The 13,976-nt window shown below is 38.8% G+C and overlaps 1 protein-coding gene across 3 annotated transcripts in view; it reads right to left on the bottom strand.

Annotated features, from left to right (window-relative positions):
* YJEFN3 (YjeF N-terminal domain containing 3) overlaps nucleotides 1-13,976 on the bottom strand; it is a 1,463,772-nt gene that overhangs the window by 5,262 nt on the left and 1,444,534 nt on the right. The gene's annotated exons all lie outside the window — the stretch shown is intronic.

Raw genomic sequence — 13,976 nt, 5'->3', positions numbered from 1 at the left:
GATTGTCATCTAATGCACTAATACAGTGTATTTTGGCTAGTTTACATTATGCTAATATGTAAATATAAAAATAAAAAAGTAAATCACTAAGATATTCAGAAAGAACATATTCTCTCTTTTCCATCTATGGCTACATTTGTGTCTTTGTCTGCATAATGTGCACACATGAATGTATGCACATTTGTGTGTGTGTGTGTGTGTGTGTGTGTGTGTGTGTGTGTGTGTGTGTGTGTGTGTGTATGTGTGTATGTGTGTGAGAGCATGCATGGCCACACATGAGGTGATACATATCACACAGGAAACCTGTTATATCTTCCCAGAAATCTGAGGGCTCATCTAGTGTATCAGGAATGGACATGATAGGACCTTTAACTACTCCAACACTTTGAGACTGAACTTTTTGGAATTCCATCTCAGAAATACAGCTGAGTGCAATATTTCAGTTGACATAGCAAACTAGATTTGTAAAGCTGTGTTTGTATGTTTTATGTAACTCTCACCTCTTCCTCAGCCTAAATCAATTTAGAAGTGTAATTCACCTCTATTTTTGCCTGTTTGCTTCATTTCTCAGATAAGAGAGCTCAGACATTAGTCATGCACATCATTCTGCCTCAGGTTATGAATTAAAATCCTATACATCATACCTTGGCTGGTATTCATAGTTAACAGCACTGCAGAACAACCTGACATGCACTAGGGAGCGATGTTGCACTGCACTGCAGCACAACCTGACATGCACTAGGGAGCGATGTTGCACTGCACTGCAGCACAACCTGACATGCACTAGGGAGCAATGTTGCACTGCACTGCAGCACAACCTGACATGCACTAGGAAGCGATGTTGCACTTCACTGCAGCACAACCTGACATGCACTAGGGAGCGATGTTGCACTGCACTGCAGCACAACCTGACATGCACTAGGGAGCGATGTTGCACTGCAGTGTCACTTATTGTTTCCTAGTTATCGACATTCCCAAACAACAAGTTACCTGGCAGAGTGCTCCCTTATGCAGATGGAACAACTGTGTGATGTAACACACACCACTTGTGCTAAAGCACAACACACAGGCACTGTGACCCCCAATCCAAAGACACACACACACACACACACACAGCTATATGCATACATACTCTCATTAACCACCATTCATACAAAGCACAACTTACCTATACTGGCTACCCTTCCCCAGAGAGGCAGTTCTGAATCACCTTGCACTGATCCCTATTATTCCTAGCACTGACAGACATAAGAAAGGTAAAGGCGTACACCACAGAAATGCCACAGACTCGTATGTCTTTGGATCCCTGGCCTGCTCAGCATTTGCATATTTCAGGCATCAATGAATTTTATACTTTGCAAATCCTTCAGCTGGTCAGCTCACTGGTAATGTTTATAGCCCCCTCTCATGGACTATCTTGTCAGCATGGAGTGCTCTGAACAATGCCACCTAAAGAGCGCAGAAATGGCTCTCTCTCCTGCATACACCACAAGTGACTATGAACACCATCCCCCGAAGTAATTTATACAGTCACATACTGTCCTTTAGGTGCACTGGGAAACAGAATACATTATTAAATGGATTCAGCTGTCAAACAAATAATGACATAGCATAATTAAATGTAAATGCATTGCATGCTTCTCCGTTTCTTCATAATGCAGCTGTTTAAAGTGCTACACTTTTGAGCAAATTTATAAGTTTTAGGATACTGAAAAAAGGGGTCTACCAGATTTTATTAAAATCACTAGGATGGAGTGCTTGTAAGTGCAAAACTCTGACTTAGTCTGGTATCTTTTTTTCTATTTTGTTCTTATGCAAGATACGATGATCTTGGTATATTTATAGAAAGTGGGTATAAAAGCAAAGTACCAGATAGGGGTGCAAAAAGGCACTTCAAAAGTCATGAATTGTTGAATTTATGAAATATGTAAAGAATGGGTGTGTGTGCGTGTGTGTCTATATACATTATATATATATATATATATATATATAGATATAGATGTATATTGCTACTTACAAGTCTTACATTTTTATTTATTTATTTATTTATTTATTTATTTATTTTACATTTGTTGACCGGGCTAGTCTAGCTGGATTCATGTCCATTTTCAGTAGAGGCCTGGGGAGAAAAGCTCTACAATCAAAGAAAAAAAGACAAGAAACTTGTACCAAATAATAAGCACTTCAAAAAACAATGGTAGTAGGATAGCCAACACAAAATACATCAGGTGGACAAATTATAAATAAAAGGAATACAAATAGAGTTATAAAACGTTTGGAGTCCTGATATCACAAGACATAACATGTTGAAAGTATTACAAAGAGGATTTTCATTGAATATAAAGATTTTTTTTTTTTTTTAGTCTATATTTAGTTTATGTTTAGAACTAAGTTACTTCAAGTATTCAATTTTCTTCATATTACTGAGGATTGGCTGGTCAGTTGAGAATATGATGTCTTAATGTGATAACATGGCACTCTATGGCCTCAGCTTGAAGAATATTTCTTGGTGATAAACAGGTATGAATGTTCCTTAAGTAATTTATACATTACTGAAAAATGAAATAACAGAAATCAAAATATGATTTCTGAAATGTGATTTTTTTTTTAATAGATCATATTTTAATGGAGAAACAAAGGTTGGAAATGCCTTTTATACAATAAGAATGTTTTACTTCCCATTCAAGTGCACTGCAATTCATTTAGGAGGTAAAATGAGATATTTATCACCATTGAGTTCATAAGCAGAGATTAATGTGTTTCAAACAAGTGTTAATGTGTTTCAAGTTTCAAAATGAACTTAAGGCATGAAACTGGTCAGTACTAAAAAGTCTCCCCCTAGATGAAGCAGTAGCATACTTTAACATCAAATTCCTTGCTATTCTTAACTCCCATTCTCCCAGCCGCTCTATTAGAACCAAAGTTAATATTGCAAAATGGCTTTCTAAAGATACCAAAACCAAAATTTCACTCAGAAACAAAGCATGGGCCACCTACCGAAAAACAAAAGCCCCACCTGATCAACTAAAATTCAGACAGCTAAGGAATGACACCAAAAAATCCATAACCTTAGACAAAAAGAACCACTACTACCATCTACTGCAAAAACACCAAAACAAACCTCAAAAGTTCTGGGCAGGAATAAACAAACTACTCCACCCAGGCCAAACCACCCTCCACCCCGCTTAGCTTCCCAACAAAAAACCTCAGTAGACATCGCTAATAATTTCAACAGCATCTTCACAGAGACTATCCAGTCTCTAGCCAGCCAACTCTCTCCCAATGGCTCTAATTCTAATGTAGCCACACCCAGTACCCAAACATATTTTACCTTCCAACCTGTTCTTGCTCAAATTATTCATGCCCTACTTAAGAAACTAAGACCCACCACCCTGGCTGCCGACCTCCTCCCAGCAGACTATCTGCAAAAGGCTGCTGACACCATAGCCTACCCCATCTCTGTCTTGTTCAACAGAGCTATATATGAAGCTACTGTACCCACTGTATGGAAAATCTCCAATGTCATACCTCTCCATAAAGGAGGTAGTTCCACTGAACTGTCATACTTTAGACCCATAGCTATTCTTATGGAGAAGTGTGTACACATACAGCTCATGCACTGCCTCACACAGAACAAGCTGTTGTTCAACTTTCAGCATGTCTTTAAGCCACACCACAGTACTACTTCTGCCCTCCTCTCTTTCTCTAACGTCATTAACCACAACTGGAATAATAACAAACTATCCTCAGCACTCTTTCTAGATCTATTCAAGGCTTTTGACATGGTTGACCACAAAATGCTTATAAATACCTTGTAGGCCTTCTCCTTAAACAAACATGCACTCCAGTGGTTTCAATCCTACCTGCAGGGCAGGCAACAGGCAGTCCTATGGAAGGACAAGTTATCATCTCGCCTTCCCATCACATTAGGAGTCCCCCAGGGCTCAAAACTAGGACCCCTTCTTTTCTCCATCTTTATCAACGACCTTCATTCAGTCATCCCAGATGCTACCTGCATTCAATATGCAGATGACTCCACCTTGATTTGTTCTGACACCTCACCATTTACTTTATTCACATTAACCCAAATTACCTTCAATACAGTGGAAAAATGGCTCACCAATCAACATCTAATCCTAAACCCCAACAAAACTAAATTGCTCCTCTTCTCCCCCACATGCAGGACCCCCCTGCCAGCCTTCAACATAACTGCTAACAATGGCACTATCATCTCCCCAGAAGCCCAAACTAAACTACTGGGTGTCACAGTTGATAACCTGAAGTTTGATGCGCATATCAAACTATCAAAACCATTAATAAAAACTTGGCTGTCTTTACAGACTCAAACCTTTCCTTACCCAACTTGCTAGAACTGCAATTGCCCATTCCCATCTGCTATCAACTTTTCTCTATGTCTCACCTCTATTCTCCAGCTTAAACAAAACAGATGTTAATAAACTATCATCCTGCTATAACCACATTGACAGATTTGCTACTGGCAGAGCCTACCGGACACACCACTGTCACAACCTAAATCGCCTAGGATGGCTTGAACTGCCAAGCCTACTGCAGTTCAACCAGCTAATAGTGGCACATAAAGTCCTTTACCAACCAGAAAATATACCTGCACTAAAAAATATTATCAGCCCCTACACCAGCACCCAGCCACTGCGATCATTCACTAGACTCCTAGTTCAAACATACAAATCCAACTATTCAGCTGGGGACTCTTTGTTTGCCAACTCTGTTGGAAAAATATGGAACAAACTCCCAGCTGACTTGACCCGAGAACCCTCACTAACTCAATTCAAAAACAAACTCAAGAAATACTTCAAAACTCATTGGTTATGTCCTTGCACTAACCCCGACTAGTGACCTCTCTATTTCTTAGGTGCCTTACCTTCAACTACTTCTAACTTTTTTCTACCAATCCATTTCAGGAAGGGTCAATTGTATAACTGCTGCTCAGTGTGTCTTAAACCTGAATGTAATGTTATATATGTTTAACTTTGAAAATAATTTTATGTTTTGTAAAGTGTTTTATAATAAGTACTATATGTGCTAAATGCTGGTATTGCTTATGACTGTAATCTGCTTGAAACTAGCATTTCCTAAATGTTCAATGTGTATTATTATCTTGGAGCTTTTCTCCCTGGGCCTCCACTGAAAATTGACATGTATCCAGTCAGACTATCCCAGTCAATAAATAATAAATAAAATAAAAATAAAATAATGTGGCTACCAAAAATAAAATTGAAATGATTGTTCCTTTTTTTGTCTTAGCACAACATTAACGTCAGCATTAGTACATTTCCCTCTAGGGAAGTGTAACAATTAATGTGTTAATTTGTTATTTGGAAGTTGCCTGTCCTACGTATTAAACATATGGTCTGTAAGTTCTCTCTTTGCAGTACTACTGTGGTTCAGACATAAAGGATTATGATCAAGTCACCATGCATAACCAGGTTATTATGAGTTTGAGTCTTTAAAGGCCAAGTCAACATGCATAACCAGGTCATTTTGGGTTTGAGTCTTTAAAGACATGTTGCCAAAGCACTACACCTAATAAAGTTTACTGACTGGTTGTTTTGCTGTTTATATACATTATTTTATTTGTTAAGTGGTATACTCATTAGCGGACTGGAGTTCCACTGTGGTGACCCCTAACCAGAAAAGCCGAAAGACAAACAACAACAACATACATACACACACATATATGCACTTGCCAGGCTCTTGCCACCCCATAGTGCCTTTTTTAGGCAGTGTTCCAAAGACCAAATTACCACCATAACAGTTACAAACAAATGCAATATGAGGGTCATGCTGCTCAATGCTAGAAGTCTAAATCTCAAAATGCACTCACTCGAAGCACTCCTTAAAATGGAGAACATCAACATTTGTGCTGTAACAGAGACCTGGTTCAAGGCAGCAGAAAGCACTGTGCACTACCAGGCTATAACTCATTCGACACCTTTCTGGCCCACAACTTTGACCGAAGCTCCAAAGGTGGTGGTGTTTCCATATTCATAAAGGATGCGCACACCTCTAGACTGATAGCCCAACATAACACATCTGAGATACTTCAGGTGCAGCTAACATTGGGTAAGACACCGATTCAGGTCATAGTCTGCTATTGGTCCCAAACCATGTCCCAAGACTCACTCCACATTCCTAAGCACCCTGGAGAATATTAGGGTCCAACCTAACACTCTCATACTGGGCGACTTCAACTACCCCTCCATTAACTGGGAAAACTACTCATGTACCAATACACTTGCCCAATGTTTCCTGAAATTCATTAATTCCAATGCCCTGGACCAGCTCATTCTTACCCTCACTAGAGGTAGCAACATCCTTGGCCTGGTCATTACTAGCATGGGTAACCATTGCTCTACATCAATAGTCAACTCCTCCTTGGTTAGATCTGACCACAAACTAATCACCTTGGAAATCCACATCCCTCCCACCCCCCCACTCTGCAAAGGTAACCACCATGAAAAACTTCTCCAAAGCTAACTTTGGGCTCCTAAAACTAGTGGTGGCTAACTTCATGGCAACCATGCAAATGGAGAATAGTTGCATGACCACCGAATCATACACCAGTGCACATGTACACAACTGCATGGATCTCGCCATACCCAATAGAACCAAGATGCTCTCCTCCAAAAAATGGAAGCCAATCTGGTGGTCCCCTGCCATAAACAAACTGTACAACAGAAGGAGGAAACTGATGCTATATAAGGTGAATTCCCAAGACTGGAAAAACTCCCTTATCAGCCTCAACAAAAAGTTGAGATCCCTCATCAAATCTTCTAAAGCTAGCTATGAAAACAGAATTGCAGCAGATAGTAAAGACAACAACAAGGCCTTCTATAGTTATGTAAAGAATCTCCACAGCAATGCCAGATTTGCTCTGAGCTACTGCACAATGGTACCTCCTATACCAAGCCGTCAGATATTGCCAATATACTGGCCGACAGATTCAATGCCAACTTTACCCCCCCCCCCAAAGAACCAATCACAATACCAGTAGATTGCCAGGCACCCAGTATTACTGCTGCACAGGTTAAAACGGCACTGTCCAAGGCCAAGAATGCAGCTTCTATGGGACCTGACAATATCCCTGGCTGTGTTGTACATGAACTACACCTGTGTGCCCTGTTAAATCACAGCCTCATCTCAGGCTTAGTCCCTATCAAATGGTGCACTGCTATAGTCATCCCTCTCCACAAAGGATGAACGACTACAGACCCTGGGAACTATTGCCCCATTAGCCTGACGAGTCTGATATGCAAAGCTATGGAATGCATCATTATGGACCTAATAAACAAGGATATAGGGAATCTCCAAACTCTGGATCCTACACAGTTTGGTTTTGTGAAGGATAGATCATGCCTGCTCAACTTGGTCGACGACTTTGAGTCAGCCAACAGAGCTGTGGATGAAGGCAAGGTGATTCATACAACCTACCTTGATCTGGCCAAGGCCTTTGATACCATTCCCCACTCAGGAATCATAGAAAAACTTACTAAGCTAGGCATCAACCCCTATATCACTAGGTGGGTTGCAAACTGGCTCGCAGGTAGAACTCACTGTGTGAAAGTAGCTGACTCCAAGTCAGACTGCAGACCATTCACAAGTGGAGTCCCACAGGGTTCGGTCCTGTGTCCTCTCCTGTTTAGTATCTATGTCTCTGAAGTCCAGGCCAACATGAAGGGACTCTAGCTGACAAAGATCACAGACGATTGCAAGTTGGGAACTATTATTAACTCCCCAAGTGATGTTGACATCCTACAGAAAGGCCTCACTGAGACCAATGACTGGTGTCAGAAGCATGGCCTTAAGCTCAATGCCAAAAAATGTGTTGTCATCTCCCTTAGGAAAAAACTGGTTCCCTTGAATTTCCACATCAATGGTAGTCCACTGAACACAGAAGGTGTTATAAGAGATCTGGGAACACAGGTTGACAGCACCCTCTCTTTTGACCACCACATTGCCACTGTGGTCAGAAAGTCCTTCTATGTGGCACATCTCATTATTAAGGGTTTTGCATTCAGGAAGAAATAGGTCATTGTCTCCCTCTACTCTTCCCTCATTAGGCCAATCATCGAGTACAATGCCGCATTTGGCATGTACCTCACTAGACACCTGCAACAACTGCTGAGGTCACAAAAGTACCTCACAAAGAGGATCCTAGGCCTTAAACACTTGTCCTATATGGACAGACTCAAAACCTCCAACTATTCTCTGTCTCATATTGCCTACTTAGGGTTAATCTCTGCTTGACTTACAAAGCCATGTCTAACCCAGCTGTGTTAGAAATGCTGCATCTAAAGAAATCCCAATCCCTCTGCACCACATGCCCAGGAGACCTCAACCTCATTACCACAATCAACAAAACATGCTGGAGTGAGAGGTTCATAACCCACAGACTGCCTATGCTCTGGAATAGACTTCCCATACATATCAAGCAGAGCACCTCACTGGCCCTCTTCAAGAGAAATCTTGATGAGTGAATGGGAAATAGAAAATTCACCCCAGGGATCACTCCAGTCGCTCTACTTGACAGAGGCACTGGGAACTATGGTCAGGCAGCACGATGCTAGGATAATCCTATGGGCTAGGCTTGTAAAGGCTCTAGGGCTATTAGCCTAGTACACACCTACGAACCTATACACACAGAGATACACACACACATTGTGGTTAAGGCATGGACATAAAACTCACGAGGTAAATCTTGGCGTTCATGTTGAGAACACAAAATGTTATGATCAGTGAGATTCATAATTCTTCGGAGTACATGAAGTTTTACCTGCTCACTGTACTATAAGTTACAGAAAGAAGGAAACCAAGAGAATATGTAGGGTTACAAAGTGTTTGTGTTTTACTGGCTTTGAAAGCCAGCAAACACTGTCAGATACACAGCAACATGCCTCTTAACTTCTTTGTGTAAGAATTCTGGACAAATCTAAAAATAATGGGGGCAAAAAAGATAAGAGTGCTCTAATCCACATGTTCATACAACAAGACGTTTTGCTTCAACATGAATGTTCAAAACAATAAGAAGCATTCAACTCTAATGCCTGGCAATATTACTTACTGACTGCAATCCACAGTGATTTAACAGAGACTCAAAACAATTTTCAGGAACAGGGCAAAATATTAGGCAAAATTAGAGAAGGCTGAGATGTATGAAGAGCAGGAAGATAAATGCATGTTAATTCACACTCTTATTCTTTCAACTTCTCAATTTAAAAATACTAATATTTTTAAGTGTGTCCCTGATTGTCTCAGATAATTTTTGGATTTCTCCTTGATTCTAGAGAAAAGAAGTACAGAGTCGTGCTTTGTTCTGCTACACTTACTATTTATGTGTGGCTGATTGAAGTTTTAATTGCTTTTAAAAGCTGGTTCCCATTAAGCCACTATTCTACGCCAAAAAGCCTTGCCTACTTTTAGTACTGGGGGTGAGACCTGTTCTTAACAGAGCTTAGGAGTCCTAAGCAAGCTTTTGTTAAGCAACTGCAAGTGCTATTAAAATTGGGTCTTGTGCTAGAGAAACATTTAACAAGTGTATCTTTTTTCCTGTTTTGAAATGTAATCACGGCACTCCATTCGCTACATCAACATTCCTACTGAGACAATGTTGCACCATACAAGAGTGTATTTTAAAGCTATCCCCACCAAATTAAAGTAACAGAGATGGAATGGCAATGCAGATAACATTATCTAGTGGCATTAGTTTAAAAAGTGGAAGTATTCCATTTTAAAATAATGCCATTATAAAACTGTGTCAAAGTTGTGGGTAATTCATATGCTTAACCACAGTGGGAGAACAATCTATTTTGGTCACTCCAAACTAAGTGATCAAACAATCTTCCACTGCTGGAAAAATATGGATTACCCACTCACCGAGGTGGTGCAATGCTATAATATTCTAACCTGGGTTTAAAGGAGGTACCAGTTTCTGGGCAGGCATTTTACTAACCCAGCGTCAAACTTCAGACTCTTTCAGACTAGGGAGACAAAACAGATTTAGAGGCATCAGTCACTTAATAATTCTCCCACCTAACTTCCTATCTTTATATTTACAATATGATGTAAAGTAATGGTCTAATTTTATTTCTTGTCCCTGTCTTATTTTTTGATTAGCAGATATAACAAAATTACAAAACAAATCCGACAATGAACCAAACACATTTTTTAACTTTGCCTTCATGAATACCGCCATCTACTGGCTGCACATTAGAACACACTTTCAAGACTTCAAACAAAGAGGCTCAGGGAAATGTCTGTTTTATCAGCATGCCTTCATAACAAATTACATTATGGCACTATGTATCTGGGCAGTCTGCATGATATCTTCTGCTGTGTAGGTATTATTATGCTGTGTCCTGTAGTTCCTCTCTTCTCTGTGAGACGCTAAGGTTCTGCATATCTAGAAGTAGGTCATTATTGAAAGTGTGTATGAAAATAGGGAGTCCTCTAAACGGCATACTTATAAAATAATAAATGGATTGCTAATATGGATGCCCATTCTTTCCTTCATAATGGAGCACTTATCAGAAGTTATATTGAAGTACCAAGCACTAAATTTTGATACGTCTGCATTGCTGATTCTGTTATAATGTTGTAAATGTACTTATAATGCTTAGGTTCTGTGTCATTCCCTCCAAGCCCTCTTAACCAAACAATTCCTGCCACAGACAAAAATTAAGATATCAAAAAAGCTATAAAACAAAAAAATATAGGTGCAGTGAGGCTGTGCAGGTCATTATGTAATCACTTTGCAATAAAAAAAACAGGCTGTGGAAATATCATAAGTCCATCCAATATGTTCCACTGCTGCCTTTACATAAAATCTGATTTATGATCTGTAGCTAAGATGGAGGCATAAGCCGCTAACAAGATAAGCATATCAGCAAATGTTCACTTCTCTGAAATTCTTGTTAAAGAGTAACAAACATGAGGTACAGACCATCCTATGTTGTCTCAGAATATTTTGTTTTAGTCTGAAAACATGGGGAAGAGCATTTATGTTAAGATGCGATCTGCAGGAAACACTGCAGAGACTCCCTGAAATGCAGAAGATGAAGATGGTGGAGGATGACACCACCAATGGTGTTACCAGAATTCCATGCCACAACTCCTGTAATCCTGACCACAAAAATGTACAGGGAGAACAAGGAATTGTTGTCCCTGTATGAGATAATACTTCACTTACCAGCACAGCCCTTCTCATCATGTTTAATACATTACAAGAGGATTGTGCAGTGCACAAGAACCACAGAAGGGAAAAGTAGGTGAAGGGGAGACAGAAGACAGTATAAATTTGCTCTGTCCTCAAGGGTAATGTAAATAATACAACAATTGTATTAAGTACCTAAATGGTAATGCTGTACAGTGACCAAAGTCATGTGAATTCAGAATGGGTATGCAATATTAGTGTGATAATGTGAGGTATTGCCAGCTATGTCAGGAGAAGTAGGGCAGGGGATATGTAACATATGCCAGCACAGCTAGCTGGAATTTGTAAAGAATTATATGTCATTTGTATATCAGACATTTTTACAGATGCTTGTATTGAAAAATGCACTTGCAAGACTGCTTGTGTTAAAAATGTACCAACAGTGTGACCTGCTGGGTAGAAAAAGAAGCATACATGTATTATTGTAACTGTTTAAATGTATATGTTTTAACAGAGAATACTGAAAGAGAAGAGGTTAATCTCAAACTTTAAAAATAGTAAGAAATTAAATTACTGGGCCTAGGCAATAAAGATGTTATCTCACAGTTCTGAATGAAGCCAGAGACACAGTGCCTGCAAGAAGTATGGTTTATTAGCTCCTGTAGGAAGAGTGGAAGTGTTTTACAGTTTTATGACTTCCAGAAGCTGCATCAGATCTTAGCAAGGCTCTGTGTGTGTGTATTATTGACACACATGATAAATCCTGACAGCTTCTATCCAAGGGAGGAAGCATTGGAACCAGAAGTCAGATGACCAGATGTATGTAATGTCATTCTGTAATCTATGACAGAAATAATGCATAATACTAGTGAGACTGAAGTCTCAGGGCACTCTGATTTTGTAACCTAACAAAGAAGGAAGGCTCTCTCCCATACTTCATCTTGTCTTGCTCTGGTAAGTAACCAGGGAATAATAATTCTTTAGATCAGTCAATAAGATATAAGACAGTGTAAGAAACTTTTCTGTGTGGAAGATTTTCAGTCCATATATTTCTAGTTAATCACTGTATATTAATCAGATCAGATAGTAGTAGAAGTAGCGAACGTAAACTCGTCAAGTCAAAAAGTAATAATAGAAAATATATAATTCTACACCATTACTAAGTATTCGAATGTAATCCAAGCAAGGCAGGCAGTCTGTTTCCAGTCAAAAATCCTTTATTAAGTACACAGACAAGCGATCCAAGTACACCAACAATAACAGAATCGCCACTGATCTATTCAGAAAACCAACTTATTACTCCACAGTAAAAGTCTACATCCTACAAAAACAAGTATAATGTAGTGAAATCCAAGGCTATAGATTAGCTCGAATTACCACAGAGATGGAACCATTTTTGAGAAACCTGAACAACTTAGAGAATGATTTTCTAGTGAGAGGCTATGAAAGTCAGATGTTAAAAAACATCCTGGAACCCATTATAGAACTGAAAAGGACTGAAGCACCTTCACTCAACCTCCCCAGTAGAAAAATGTTAAGTAATCCCACAGATAATAACAAATGCAAAAATAGCTGCATCCTGACATACACTTTGGATTATCACAGTATCAAAATATTATTGAAGAAAACTGGGACATTGTCACAGTAAACCCTTTTCTGATTAACATCTTAGGTGAAGCCCCATCATTTGTTTATAGGAAGGCCAGGAATATTAGAAGTTTTGTTGAATTTAAACCTAGACCATGTGAGAAAAGCACTAAAAGATGTGTAACTAATTGTACATTTTGTATATTTATACAGCAAGGTGATAGTTTTTATTGCCCTTATTTAAAGAAGATCATTAAAACCAGTGCAGGGGGTGACTGTAACACTAAAAAAGTAATTTGCAGGGCACAGTGCAATGAATGTGATGCATTCTATGTAGGCAAGACTGTAAATAAACTCAAGCGAAGGATTTCATGTCATCTGTCAGAAATCCGCTCTGGATGTAAAAATAATGCACTAGCCAAACACCTTTCTCTTCATAAAAGACACACAGGTTTTAAGTTCCAGATCCTGGATCGCATAGACATGGGTGATCTTGAAGGAGACATCCCGAATATTCTGGAGAAACATGAACTCATGTGGCAATTAAAGCTGAACTCTTTTAGAAAGCCTGGACTAAACTATTACTGTTCAATTAAAAGTGCACTGGAACTTAGAAAATTGCCACATTGTTTGCATGACTAATTGCATTTTATTTTATTTTATTATTTTTTTTTACAAATTGGTTTTAATTACCATTTTAAATCATTTGAAATTTAAGTGTATATTTTGTTTCCATCATCATACATATATTTTTTTATTTTTATTTTTTTCTGGTTCTCTTTTTTCCAATTTGTTCAAAATGATGGTAATAACAATACTAACTAATTATACAATTATATAGGTTTTTAGGGTTCTTGTACACAGACCTGAAGAAGTCTAGAAGGACGAAAGCGATCTTTGTTAACAATAGGTTATGAAAATAGAAATTGATTTTTACATGAAAAATGTATATGTATATATTTATATATAATTTTTGATCGCAAAATGAACTAAGGTTGATATATTTCCAGCTATGTAGTATATTGCCTTGTATAAAATCACAGACTTAATAATCTACTTAATAATTTGGTTAAATAAGATATACCATTAAAGTATATTAGGGCTATATATTATTATGACAGCTACTAGGTTGGGCAGGACCAGCTCGAATGTCACACTGATGGGGGAAGGGATGTGAATTTAACATGTGTACCAATAACAC

Source organism: Protopterus annectens, chromosome 13.part0 (genome assembly GCF_019279795.1).
Source record: "Protopterus annectens isolate FY-2018-M chromosome 13.part0, PAN1.0, whole genome shotgun sequence".
NCBI classification, from domain to species: Eukaryota; Metazoa; Chordata; order Ceratodontiformes; family Protopteridae; genus Protopterus; species Protopterus annectens.
The sequence above is the reverse complement of the archived record's forward strand: the minus strand, read 5'-3'. Positions and strand labels throughout refer to the sequence as shown.